The sequence below is a fragment of the Musca vetustissima genome, unplaced genomic scaffold (genome assembly GCF_032173495.1).
Source record: "Musca vetustissima isolate MV318-11 ecotype Yass unplaced genomic scaffold, APGP_CSIRO_Mvet_v1 utg14204, whole genome shotgun sequence".
In the NCBI taxonomy this organism is placed as follows: Eukaryota; Metazoa; Arthropoda; class Insecta; order Diptera; family Muscidae; genus Musca; species Musca vetustissima.
In genome coordinates this window covers 77,491-88,804 of record NW_026882906.1, presented here as the reverse complement: position 1 = coordinate 88,804, position 11,314 = coordinate 77,491, and positions in this window count along the sequence as shown.

The following is an 11,314-nucleotide window of genomic DNA, read 5'->3' as shown; positions in this document are numbered from 1 at the left end:
TTGCTGTTTAAAATAAAAAATATCACATTCGAGTTGCGAATGTTTCCCTGGCTATTGTTGTTTGTTTTTTTTATTGAACTAAATTCAAAAATTGTTAAGGTTATTTTGTTGTAATTGTTATTATTTATATTGTTAGATGGAGTGGAGTTTCATGTGTGTGTGTGTAAATGGGTGAGTGTGTGTTTTTTGTAATGCAACTTTCATTAGATTTTGTTTGTAAGTTCATCATTATATATTATTTATATAATGCATATATATCAATAAATTTTTATTATTTTCGTTTTTTTTTTGTTTTAGAATTTTGAAGCCAAATATCTCATTTTTTATATTTTCTCAATAGTAAACAAATCATGTTGAATGATGAAAACATTTAATATTGTGTACACTTTGATCATTTGAATATCATCCTAGGAATTTTGGTGCTATTTTGAAAAAAATATATGAAGTCTGTGGAATCTTCTAGAAAAATTTAAGAGAGAAATTTGATATTTTGTAATACATTGATAACAAAACTGAGATCAAATATATCATTATAATTTTATTTACATAGAGATATGTAAGATTTCTGAGAACTCCGTAAGATTTGACGTAATTATTTGTATATTTTGTAGATGTATAGACCATTCATTTGATGCCTGGAGAGCTCTGAAACAAGAAAATTCATGTAGATTGCGGCAGAATACATATATTTGCGTAGAATATATTGAATTTAAGTTCCAACAACATTGAAACGTTCTACTGACATATTTGTCGAATGATTTTGGTTGGATCAGGGAATCCCAAAGTTAAAAGTTAAGTTAAAGAATATTTTTTAAAATATCCTTGTGATTAAGCTCTCAAAATCACTCTGAAATATTTATTCGTTGTATTTCAGAGTTCCAATTAAAGAAGACATGGAGAAGGATTTTGTCAATATTTTTTAACAATATACACATCATCACATCATTTTGTAATGATTGGAAATTTACATCAATTTTTTTAAATGAATAGTGTTACGATATTGCAAGAAATTTATGGAAATGATACCATTTTCTATTACATTTCTTAACAATTGATTTTCATTGAAATTTACATCCATTGAATTCACGGGCATTTCACAAATGCCTCAAACATCCCCATAAATCTGGCAACATGTTTTAGTAAAGCTGAAAAACAGCTTTTGTTGTATACACGAAGTCCTTGTATTACACAAAAGCTTTTATTGCTTAATGTTGAAGGGCTTTTGTAACGTCTGAAAGCTTTTGTGTGTACACAGTGAGAAAAATAATGTTATCACAATTCGACACGATACAATGTTTACCATATCATTAAATATTATTATTTTTTTTTGGTTGTTAAATTTTATGAAACTAAAAATTATTTTTTTACTAAAACTTTTATAAATAAGGATGGTTAATGTGATTTTTTCAACTAAAAAATTTGCAAAAAATTGAATTGAATTTTGTTTTGATAAAATAAAAACCTGGTTGGATATAGCGGTCGTTTGGAGCCAAAATGATTATTAGCCACTATATCCACTATTGCAGTTGAAACATAAATTCTAAATATTTTATTTAGTTTTCTGACTTTTGTTTGATTTTTTCGTTTTCGTTTAGATCCAAATAAGTGATAAAAAATTTGTTTTTTTCTTCGATTACGATTTTGTTGTGTTCAAAACGTGAAATTTGGAATGTTCATTTTTGGATTTTGTTTGCGATGGCCAAATTGCAATAAACGTTAAAGAATTTGAATTTTGAATCGCGTTTTGCTACTAAAAAAACGCAATTATTTTTTTTTGTATTGTGGTTTGTTTTTTTTTTTCATAATGTTGCATTGTTGCATTGATGTTATTCGATTGGCTAAAATGGATGTTGGTTTTAGCCACTAACTACAACATTTTAGTTTTTTTTTCTTCTTCGAAAGTGATGTTCAAAACTTTGAGATTTCTTTTTGATTATTTCAAAACTGCTTTTTAGATATTTTTTGCTGTGATTTTTCTTTACTTTTTATTTTTGTTTTTATCAAGTAATTTTTGTGATCAGACGTTTTTTGTTTTTTGTGTTTAATTTTAAAAAGGAATAATATCATATTTTTTGTTTTATATTTAAGAAGGGTTTGAAAAATACAACTAAGGATGTTTAATGTGAAATTATTATTTTTATTTTTTTATATTAATTTTTTAAATTTGTAAAGCCTGAAATATATTTATTTGAAAAATTTTGTTCTGCGAAATGTTACTTTAGTTTGCCAAAAGCCTAAAATGCGTTATTTTATTCAGGAAAAAAACCAGTGTACGGGAAAAATATTCCTTTCCCCTTCCACTTGTTTTGGGTTTTGATATATATGTCTGTTTGGTAAGATCATTTTCATTTATATCTTACGAACTTTTTTAATATTAACCCATTTCGGATCCCTGCTGGAGGTAAATACTAACTCACAATAAGGCCATGATTTCGATCATAATTTGTACTATCAGCGGAAGTTCTCAACGAATTTAAGAACCTCTTTAGGAAATTGTTGATTGGGTTTTATGTTTTGTTTTGGTTTTTTTCTTCTCTCTGGTTTTGGTTCAATAATTAATTACTTTAAGTTTGGTTTTTTGATTCTGTGGTAATATGTGTGGTAATGTGTTAATTATAATTAGAATGATAATAATAATATAGATTAATGATTATATATTTGTTAAGAATATTTCATTTAAGTGTATATATACAAAAGTTGTTGGTTTGGTATTTATCTTATGATGAGAGCTGCGGGGTAGATATTCCTGCCAATTCAATTACACCAAGCAAATGTGGTGGTAATTTTTTTGGGAAGGGGGGTTACCAGTGTTCAAGTTATTTTTCCAACTGGTAATATCACTGCTCCTCGTTCTTTATGCACTTGGCTTATTGTTAATATATTTGTTGTTTTTTGTTTTAGGTAAATGGTAATATGCTGCTGTATTTTTGATGATCAAGCTGTTGCTGCTGGCTCAGAATGTTGCTGGCCCTTACCTGATTTTTGTATTCCGTTATTACTTGGCTGGGGGACATATTTCCGGTTGGGTTTCTGCTGAGAGAGAGTTTTATTTTTTCTATATTTTCAATGTGTGGAATATAGTACATATATAGTACATATATATCATGTTGTTGTTGTATTTCTTTTTTTTTCAAATTTGCTTTAAATGGAAAACTTGTATCAACTTTCATTAAAACTGTCTATTTTTTTAATTTGTTTTTGGTTTTGTTTAAATATTATCTGTTATCTGTTTTGTTGTTATGTTAATAAGACATTTAATTAAAATTAATTGTATTTATATACGTATACTTTGTTTTTGGTTTTCTTTAAATTTTTGTATTTTGTAAATATTTTTCTGGATTTTTATTTTTGTTTTGTTATTTTGGTTTGATTTTAATGTTATTTGTTTGTTTTTACTGTGTAATGAAGACGGAAATACTAGCTTGTCTTTGCTGTTTGCTTGGTTGGTTGATTAATTCTGTCAATTGCTGTTGTCCTATTATTGTTTTTTATTCGGTTCGGTTTAAAAAACTGTTGTTTTGTGGCTATTTTTTGGTAGATGTTTTTTTTAAGATTTTTTGTTTAACAAATGGAGTAACTGTTCGTTTGTTTGTCTGTTGGGTGTTGTTACTTTTCGGCTCTAAAAATGTGGCTTTGTTTTTTGGTCACAAAATTTTATTTTTTTTTTGGTTTGTCTAGCTGTTTTTTGTTTTGTGTACAATTGTCCTTATGTAGCGGTTGTTGTTGTTGTTCCGGGTTCAATCCAAAGTATAAACTGCATTACCTTGTCTCGTCAACACAAGGATAAAATATTTATTTTTTCTGATTTTGAAATGTTTCGATCGGTTATTTTGTTGAAAAAATTATTTAAAAATGTTATATTGGGCTATTGTTAAGATCAAACCAAGATTGTTTTTTGTTTTTGTTTGTGGAAAGAAGTGGACATTTTATGATGGCAATAACAGAAATCAATCGTTTTTTGACGTATTGCCAAAAAGTCAAGAAGGATTGTGAGTTGAATTAGCCTTATATATTTGTTTTTGTTTGTGGACAGAAGTGGAAACTTTATGATCGCAATAACAGAAATCAATCATTTTCGACATATTGCCATTAAGTCAAGAAGGTTTGTGATTTGAATTTTATAAGCCTTAAAGGTTGTAAAAAAAACTTCACAGGAGGAGAAATTCTGAGTCTCCACTTTTTAAGTAAACTTTCTACAAAGAAAAGGCTGATGTGAAATATTATATTTAAGGTGGTAATTTCTTAAATTTCATTTCACGTTTTGGTAGAAAATGAATTGCGACTTTTTTTAAAGTAATTTTCCAAAAGCCTTCCAAAAGTCCAAATAGTTTCTAATACCTTTTGCAGATCTTTTAAAAAAACTATGTGTTTGAAATTGTATTCCAATGGAAATGTTCCAAAATCTCAAGAGTGGTTTCCGAAGTTTCTGATTTCTATAATATATCATATATATATAACTTTTTAAGACTCGGTCCACACAAAAGTAATTGTACAAAACATTTTTGGAATGTATTTATTGAGAAATTATCTGCGACTGGAGAATATGCTTCATATTTAGGAAAGATTTTTTTTTTCATACCGAATTTTCCAGAGTGTTTTGAATTCTCCACTGAAACAAGTTTCAAATGGACAGAGAGATATGTGTATCATAACACGAATATTTAGGAATATATTAAAAATATTTTGGTCTGTTCCCGTACTGCAAGAATCTACCACTTCTTACTACGATAATACATTTTCCTTTATGATATCGACAAAAATAGTAAGAACTAATATATTCTTGCAGTACGGGAACAGACCAATCATATAATTCTTGAATTTTTTTCTATAAAAAGTATTCTTCTACGTAACTTCTAAATTTTTTTCAGTGTATAAAAGCTTTTGAAGTTTTATCATTTTAAACGCCGTTTGAGGGTTGCCAAAGTATTTATTTTCTTTGAACGAAATATTTTTGTGGTAGAGAGAAAAATTCCCTTTAGAATTTTTTAATACTACAAACCAAAAATATTCCAGAAATCCACTCATTAATGAAATCTCCACCCTATTAAAAATATTTTAAAGAAATTTTTAGTATTTAAATTTGTATATTTGGTTTCGGATTATTTCTTAATTTTTAGCACAACATTTTCATAAAGTGTGGAGGAAATTTTTAATTTGGCTCACATGCTAGAAATATAAAAATAAATTTATATAAGATTGGCTAAACTAAGCTTTACAATAAAATAAAACATTTAACACTTTACAAATTTCTCTAACTGCATTAAAAGCTTTTATTTGTTTGTTTCACGTTTGAAAGCTTTTTATTAGAGTTGCCAAGCAATTTAATATTAAATATTTGACGAATTATTTGTCCCCACACATTTCCACTTCCTTTCTACACAACTTGGTTTGATCTCTTTCTGGAAATTTTGAATTTTTCTGTATATCGAAAATTCTTTATGTATGGATAAACTTAAATCTTGCAAATTTTGTCTGATTATCCAAAAGATTTAAGCCAAAGTTGTTGTAGTTTGTTATATAAAAAATATGTAACAATTAAATACACATATATTATTGTGATGAGTATATATGTATATAAAGACATTTTAATATATATATATATATGGAATACTTTACCGTGCTGTACCTATATATAAGAAAAAAAATATATATATGGGAAGAGTAAAAAAAATTCATTAATTTGTTGTTTTCGAAAGCAAGTCTGGAATGCCAAAGAAAATTGTTGCCTAGATTTTTGTTAAAGCAATTCTAAGGAAATATTTCCAAAATAATTTCAGATAATGAAGTGTAATGATGAAAGGTGATTATGAGTGTGATTGATTTGAAGGAAATGAAAAATAAAATAGTTTAAATTTTGAGGAATTACACCAAAAAGTACTTGCCAAAGAAAGGTAAAAAATAAAGGAGATTTTTGAAATTTTGAGATTTTTTTTTTTAAATTTTGAACAGATTTTTGTTAGCCTTTTTGTGCCGAATAGATTTTTTTTTAGAAATCGCTTATCTTACCCAAATTTGTTGTTTAATTTTGTTCTACAAAAATCTGTTAAAAAATAAAACCAAAGAAAGTGAAACCAATTAAAACCAATTGGAGAAATTTTGTTTTGTTTTTTAAAATATGTTTTATTGTTATTTTTTGTTTTTGTTTTCTTCCAATTATTATTTTCATTATGAGTATATGAATGTATGTATGAATTTGTTTTGTTTTTTTTTTGGTTGCTTATAAATCCAATTATTTTGTGTAATATAGATTATAAATAAATTTGTTTTTTTTTGTTTTGTTTGTTTGGGTATAGCTTAAACGTTAAATGTATTTTAACGATAAAAAAGAGTTTTAGTTTTAAATAAAATATATATCAAAATTAATAGAGAAAAAAATCTAAACACAAATAATAAAATATTGAGTTTGAACAATTATTGGAAAAAAATGGAAATTCTCTAAATGAGAATTTGTTCTTTTGTAAAGGATTTGTACTGCATGTTTTTTTTTATTTTATTGTTTTAAGTGAATTGTGAGCAGGGAATTTTTGATTTTAAGCCAGACAGGCTTGAAATATTTTCCGCCATTTTTGTTTGGGGGAAATTGTTTTTGGTTTATTCACTTTTATTATTTATGGTGTTTTTTTAAATTGTATTGAATATTGTTGCATTATTTTTATTATTATATTGTTGCTTTGTGAAAATGAGGTTTTTATTTGAACTTGTTAGGAAATATTGGTACATGTGATGCTTAAAAAAATTAAGGTTGCATAGTTTTTTTTTTGGCAGTGTGTGTATTGGGGGAAAAAGTGAAAATTTTATCCAATTTTTTGAATATTCTCAGGGTACTACATTTAAAAGCCCTAAAAAACGAAATTGTCCAAATTTACTTTTTTATTTCCATTTAGGAAGTTTAAGGAATTAACATTAGAAATTTTGTATTCTAATCAAAACTGAAATTTATACCATTTGAAATTGAATAAATTTGGAAAATGTGAAGAGATTCCCGTTTGTTGCAATGGAAATTTTTTACGAATATTCTTTATTATTTTTTGTTTTTGAAAATTTTGAAATTTTAAGAAATTAAAAAAATATAATCAACAAATTAAATATTTATGGAATTCTTATTACAATTATTTTAAATGATTTTTTTTTCAAAAATCTCGTAATGGGTTAATTCAATTTATTACTCTAAGTTATCCTACTAAATTTAAAGCATATTTTTAGGCTGTTATATTTTTTTGCCATCGCATGACATTTTAGATGGCAAGTCCTAAAAATGGTACTTAGAAGTCTTCGCTAAATTCCCTTTTGGGATTGAACCTATGATCTTCCGACTGTAAGGCCAAAATATTCGCAACTCAAAATAATAATTTATATGGATGACATTTGATAAATTTAATGGATAATAAAGGGATTTCTTAAAACACTTGCCAATACTAAATTCAAAGCATATTTTTAGGCTGTTATATTTTTTGCCATCACATGACATCTTAGTATTCAACGAATGTTCGTGAATTAGATCAGAGATGGCAAGTCCTGAAAATGGTACTTAGAAGTCTTCGCTAAATTATCTTTTGAAATTGAACCTATGATAAGGCCAAAATATTCACAACTCAAAATAATAATTTATATGGAAGATAAATACTAAATTTAAAGCATATTTTTGGGCTGTTATATTTTTTTGCCATAACATGCCATTTTAGTACTTAACGTGAATTCGTAAATTAGATCAGAGATGACAAATCCTAAAAATTGTACTTTAATGTCGTCACTAAATTACTCAACGAATATTCGTGAATTACATCAGAGGTGGCAAATCCTAAAAATGGTACGTATCGCATGAGAACTTCTGAAGAATTGTCCAAACAATTTTGTGGACTATATTTCTAAGTTATTTTAGGGTTTCTAAACACCAAATCGATAACCACTTTTTCCAATACACACAAATCTGCTTCATTTGTCCTCTGAGACGAAAATGCCAGATATTAACTTAAATAAATCATAACTAAATAAAATATAAAAAATATTTTCTTTTTCCAAACATTTAAAACAAAAATTATTCTCTGATTAATTAATTTTTCTTTTTGTGTGTGTTTTTCGCTTTCCTTTTTCGCTCTTAAATTTTAAAATTTTGCCTAAATATTTTAGTTTGTTTTTTTTTAATCCAAAGGGTTTTCCAAAAGTTTTTGTTTTATATTTTTTTTAAATATAGACAGTTTATTGTTAAGATGCCTTTTTGGTAAATTGCCTAAACGTTTTGCAAGTAATTTAACTATTTTGTTTTAATCCAAATATTTTTTTATACAAACTAAGAGTTAACTTAAAAAGAAACTTAACACTTAAAAATTTTGTATTTTTGGGGGGTTCAAGAAAACGTTCCACTTTTAACTAAAGAACAGGCCAAAAGATTAGCAAAAGTGGAACGTCGAGTGTGTGGAGGGGCCGCATAAAAAATAAAAACGAAAACAAATTTACAATAAAGCCGAAAGGGAAATAATAAATTTACAATTTTGAGTTGTTTACTTTTACTTATCACAAAAATATCAGTTACATTTGTATAATTTCGTTTAACATAAATTTAGATATCAAAAATTTTGACAAGGCATTAACAATTAACATAAATTTTGAAGGATTTTTTTTTGTTTCAAATTTTTCAATTTTGTTTTCTTTTCATTTTTGACAAACTTTTTGCTGTATTTTAGCGAGTTGTTGTTTGGTTTTTTGAAATTGGAAAGGAAAAAAAAATAAAGGGGTTTCAAAATATGTAATTTGTTTCCAAAAAAAGAATTCTTACTTACTACTAATGTGTACCTAAAGATAATTTTGTCGACCAAATATTTTTTTTAGTTTCATTTCGATTAGATTAGGAAACTCACCGTTTTTTCGTGGAGACTACATTTTTTGTTTATCTTTGTGGTTATAAGCCTAGACTTTTAATTATAGCCTAAATTGTACTATTGTTAAAATTTTGAATTATTTGAAAAAGATGCCAAACATTTTTGTGGTTGTTGTAATGGGAATTTTGTTTATGTGGGTTTCTACAAAAACAACGGTATTTTCTTAATCTAATTTTGTTTTTTATTCAATAAGCCGAAAGTATTCGTTTTTAGTTGAGCCAATTTTAAAAAAGTTTTCCTCAAAGGATGAGCGCATGTTTTTTTCTTCTTTGCAATAAAAAATAGTAATTTTAACTAAATAAATGAAATACCTGTGTTGTGATTGATTGATGTTTTGTACTAAATTCTAAGAAAAAACTCCGAAATGTGTCTCTGGATTTTGTTCTACCAAAAATGTTGTTAATTTTGTCCCGCAAAGGTTTCGAAGGATATTTTTTTGATTTTGCAAAATATTGTTCCATTTTTTGCTTGAAATAAATAAGCATGTTTTTGTGTGCTTTTCCTTTTCTTTTTGGATTTTGTTGTTAGTTTTTTGTTTTTGGTAAATTTAAAAAATATTTATAACAAAGTATATTTCATACTTATTAGGCATGTGGATGTGCTTGATGTAATGATGTTGTTGTTATTTAAAAAAAATATTATTTTTTTGTAAAAGTCTTAAACAATTTTGATTGGCTGTTTGATATTGGAAAAAATATCAAACATCCTGAAAAAATTGCTTAAAACTTTTTCAGTTTGCCTACATTGTTAGTTGGATCGGATTTGGATCCGAAACTAAAATGTAGGCAAACATATCCCTCTGAACCCTCCCACATTCCAAGAGTAAATTAAAGTCGTGATTTCAAGGGCTCTCGAATTGTTAATCAAATATTTTTTTGTGGAGTGTAAATTGCAATGATGCGAATTTTATCCTCTAAACCTCCCTGGTTTAGGTTTGGATAATACATTTAATTTCCCCTTAATTAAGTAACGTTACCTATGGCCACTTTTCTCATCACTGATTGTGACATCGAAATATTTATTTCTATAGCATATTTTTAGGCGACATCAGTTTAATGATTCCTTATTATTTTTAGTACTCAATGAACGTTAGTACACAGAGATGGGAATTTTAATTTAGTGTGATTTTGAATCATTTTTTCTTTCAATTATATATTCTTACTTACATCAGCAACTCTCCTTTATATTTGATTAATAATTCAATTGCCCATATTTGAAATAAATACAATAATTCACAAAAAAAATCTTGAAAAATATTTAAAACTGGAAATAAATCGATAGTAAAATAGTAACAATAAAACATATAGAATTAGAATATATCTTAAAAATTTTCAACGATTCCCAGAAAATTTCTAAGGATTTCTTAACATTCATTGTTAATGAAAGTTAAGAAAGTTTTGATTTTTTTCTTTTTCTTCTTCTTGTTTTGTTTTTTTTTCACCTTTGGCTTCGAAGTAAGCAAACATTATGCGCAATTTTTCTGAAAAGAAATCATATTTCATCGTATTTCTTTTCTTTTTTGTATTTTAACCTTCAGTTTTTCTTTATTTGTTTGAGGGCCAACTGAATCGAAAATTATGCCATAGACCTCCATCAGACGACATCTACGGCTACACAATAATGGCAAATATAGAGTCGTTTAAATAGTCATCATCGTCATCGATAATTGATAGGGAATATTTTAAGAAATGTTTTGTTTGTCTGTCTGTTTTTGGGAGGTTTAATTTTTTTTTGTATGTTAAAAAAAATATATGTTAAATTGTTGTTGAACGGTGAATGATTTTTAAAAGAATGTAAATGAAAAAATAAATAATTTCAATATTATGAAATATTTTCTTATAAAAGAAAAAACATTTCTAATTATTAGCTATTAGAATCCTCTTATAATAACTTCTCATAGAAAATAAAATCTCGTCATCAGTTTCCTACCAGAAAGTACAAAATTTCTTCCTATGGGAAACCACCACCGACTACTAATACAATGACCTTCAAGAGGCCAAAAGATCTTTTAATAAAATTCAAAAATGAACGCTTAAAGGAAGGCCAGAAGGTATTTTGATGAGACCTTCAATGGTCTTCCCATAGCAGCCCAGAAAATATTTTATAATGTTACCAAAGAGTTTTCGGCGAAATTACTTGCATAGATAACGATCTCTCGAAGGAAAATTTTCGATTTTCATAAAACGTCTGTATATCTTCTCCTCAAACGCCAGAAGTTCGTAGTTTTAAAGTTCCGAATGTGTCTTCTAGGAATTGACAAAATATCTACCCGAATATATTTTCCTAAACCAAAGCAGCTTCTTTTCGAAGGTCAGGAGGTGCTATTTTTCAATACTATAGATTTGCTACTCCAAACAATCTTTTGAATGCGTCATTATTGGAAATGTTTCTCCCTCTACCAAAGGCATTATCTAAAGGAGAAAGGTGCCAAGAATGTT